Raw genomic sequence first — 3,545 nt, forward strand, 5'->3', positions numbered from 1 at the left:
AGTAAAACTTTTCATACATTCAATAAACATTTTCATTTCATTTTGTTTGAAATTCTTCCTAATGCAAAGTTAAAACTTTTCTTGGGGAGGAAAATTATGTGTGTGTGTGCATGGAAAAAATTCAAAGGTATCATTACAACATTGTTGAGCCAAATGTATTAGGGTATCTAAAAAAAATCTCTTGCTACATCTAAAATATCATTTGTTGGTATTTCTTAGGGACAATCGAAGAACATATGTGGTTAGAAGGTATCTAATTCAAATTATAAGTTCACTATCTAGTTTGAGAAATTATATTTCTCTCTTCCCAAAGCATTATTGTAATTTGAACAGTCAGATCAAGTACATTCTTCCTTGAAAAAAAAAAAATGCATAGAGAAAGGTTTAAGAGAATTGTCTCAGTAAAGGAGGTTAGAAGGCCTATGAATTGACTGTCATCTATTCTACATGTAAATTTGTTCTTAATACATTCATAATTACAAGAATAAAATCTCTCCCCCTAAAAAGAACATCCTTCAAAAGATAAAGATTTAGCTAATAGATTTAACAAACTGAATATGCATCATGTGAAGCTTTAAAAAATTAGATTCACAGATTAATAGAATCTAGCTAATGATTCCTCTCATTGGTCAATATCTATTAATGCATCCAAGACAAATGGGTCCTTAGACATGAAAGCATTATTATTAGTCATTGAAAACGCACAAGAAAATTGTCAAATTGAAGTACCAAGAGATACACTTTCATTGTTAGGTAACATGAGCTGATAAATTAACAAATCTTATATAATAATGCTATATAATAAAAGGGAAATATGCAAATTGAATGGCGGAACAACCAGTTGCTGTGATGCATACTGACCACTAGGGGGGAGATGCTCAATGTCGGAGCTGGCCCCTGGTGTTCAGTGCACTCCCACAGGGGTGGTGCTGTTCAGCCACAGGCTGGGCTGAGGGATCCCCCCCCCCACACACAGAGTGTATGAATGTCATGTACTGGGCTTCTAGTGATACATAATGGAAGAAGTGTGCCAACTTCTATGCATGCATGAAACACAAGGCTTAAAATGAAACAAAAGCCAAGTGTTCCCATTTAATTACATCAGTGGATGCCTACCCACCATTAATTTAAAGTATGGAACTTAGATTTCGTTTCATGCCCTTTTGAACTGGCATGAAACGAAATCTAAGCAGTCAGTTCCAGAGGGGAAAAAACTGAAATTTAGATGACATTGTCTTTCGATAGCTGTTCCCCACACCCTAGATATCCTGGGGATCCTAGAACATCCAAGATCATATTGTAAATCTATTAATCACTACAAGCAGTAACTACTCAGCAGTTTTTTCCCCCCATCAAAGGCTCCCTGCAACTCATCATTTCCCTATAACTCCTGCCAGGTTCTCCCACACCACCTCTAAATCTCTGGCCTTCTTGAGGTTTAGGAACCCTGAATAGGTATTGATTACCTATTGGTTAGTCTATTATTCAATAGTTACCAGAATTCTGAGCTGTATTTTAGGACTCTGGGTCATATATTATAGCAATCCTGATTTCTTTTAATTTCATGTTTCTAGATTTTCTTTAGAGAAGTAGTATATATCATTGGCAAATAAGATGTGAATTTGCACTTCAAAAACCTCTACACTGATAATGTAAGTCATATTCTAAGTCAGATTTTTACTCTCATTCCTCACTCATCTTTTACCTCAGAATGGATTCCTGGAACAAGATTCTTGATTATATAGGAAAAGGTGAACTAGTCTGTAGAGTAACAATACTAAGGAATAAGAGTGGTCTAGCAGTTTCCCTTGATAGTTCTGAGAGCTCGAGCCAATGTGCTGGAGAATGAAGAGAGGCTACCGTAGGTTATTCCCCCCATTTCAAGCAGAGAACAAGGGGGGAAAGACGAGAGCAAAAGTGATAAAAAGGCAGCAACTTGTGATGAGGAAAAAATTTGTCCCAAGTCTCAGGTGTGTCTTAGCCAGTTATTTAATAACTGAAGTTGCCTAATTTGTCTCTTCTTCCTTTCATTGGTTTGCAATCTATTGTTTCTAATTTAATAAACTTACTGTATTTGTGCTAGAAAAATTTGTTATAAATTCTTCTTTGGAAAAAGACAAGATATAAATTATAAATGAAATAGAAACAAAAACTCTTTAAGAAAAAATTTGCCTTTTCTCTTTCAATATGAATTGATCCCTTAGAAGTGAAGACCATTACAGCTACTAAGAATCAAGATTAGCTTTTTGAAGGCAATTTTTTTTAAATGTCTCTTGACCATAAAAACTTATGTAAAAATGTTATAATCTTTAGGCTTATTTCAACCAAATAGAAATAACAGCATTATTATTTCAACCAAATAAAAACAGTATATGATACATAAGTTCTCTACTTTGAGATACCTCAAGTTCCCTAAACACTTGGCTTGTTCATCTGCTTAAAAATATAAACACACACATACATACATACATACATACATACATACATACATAAATAGAGTTTAGAATTTACCACCAAGCAATATCTTTTTCTTAGAATAGATTTAAATTTTCTAATTTTTATTTTTTAAATATATTTTTATTGTTTCAGAGAGAAAGGGAGAAGGATAGAGATGGAAATATCAATGACAAGAGAGAATCATTGATTGGCTGCCTCCTGCAAGCCCCATAAATTTTCTAGTTTTTAAAGTTTTCCCAGTTTTTTGTTTTCTTTCAATCTTTGCTATAGCAGTGAAACCAACCAAATAAATATGAACAAAATTGTATTTTATAAAGGAAATTTTTAGAATCTAAATCTTGGTTTTTTGTTGTTGTTTTTTTCCTTTGGGGGAGTTATTTTGTTTTTACTGCCAATATTGAACAATGTCCCACCATCCCTTAGGACTGAAATTAATAACGATTATCTCCCAGCAACACAGGTATAGAAAAAGTCTCCTGGAAATTCAGTTTTGGCCAGCTATTTCTGATTTAATTGAACATTTTTATCTTAATATAAAACGAACAAGGAAAGTGTGGACCTTGCTTAAAGTCTCTACATATTCCTTAGTAGGCCACCCCCAAATCTTTAACCTGCTGTTAAATTTAAGAAGGTCCTCTATGGTAGAAAATATGCTTCAAAAATATTTTTATCACTTAGCATTTAATTGGTATGTGCTGAGTGATTTTTATTCTAAAGAGTCATCCATCAGGAATAGACTTGCATCAATAAGTCGCCAGAATGTATGTCCTAGCTGTCAGGCTTACATATAAGACCTTGAAAATAAACAGTTTATGGCAATGCCATAGAGTGAAAATGATCACTTTTTTCAGAAAATACAGTGGTGTGTTGAACAAATGTTACAAGTATATTAAAATTAAAAATGTTGGCCGAAACCGGTTTGGCTCAGTGGATAGAGTGTCAGCCTGCGGGCTGAAAGGTCCCGGGTTCGATTCCTGTCAAGGGCATGTACCTTGGTTGCGGGCACATCCCCAGTAGGGGGTGTGCAAGAGGCAGCTGATAGATGATTCTCTCTCATTGATGTTTCTAACTTTCTATCCCTCTCCCTT

The sequence above is a fragment of the Pipistrellus kuhlii genome, unplaced genomic scaffold (genome assembly GCF_014108245.1).
Source record: "Pipistrellus kuhlii isolate mPipKuh1 unplaced genomic scaffold, mPipKuh1.p scaffold_m20_p_4, whole genome shotgun sequence".
NCBI classification, from domain to species: domain Eukaryota; kingdom Metazoa; phylum Chordata; class Mammalia; order Chiroptera; family Vespertilionidae; genus Pipistrellus; species Pipistrellus kuhlii.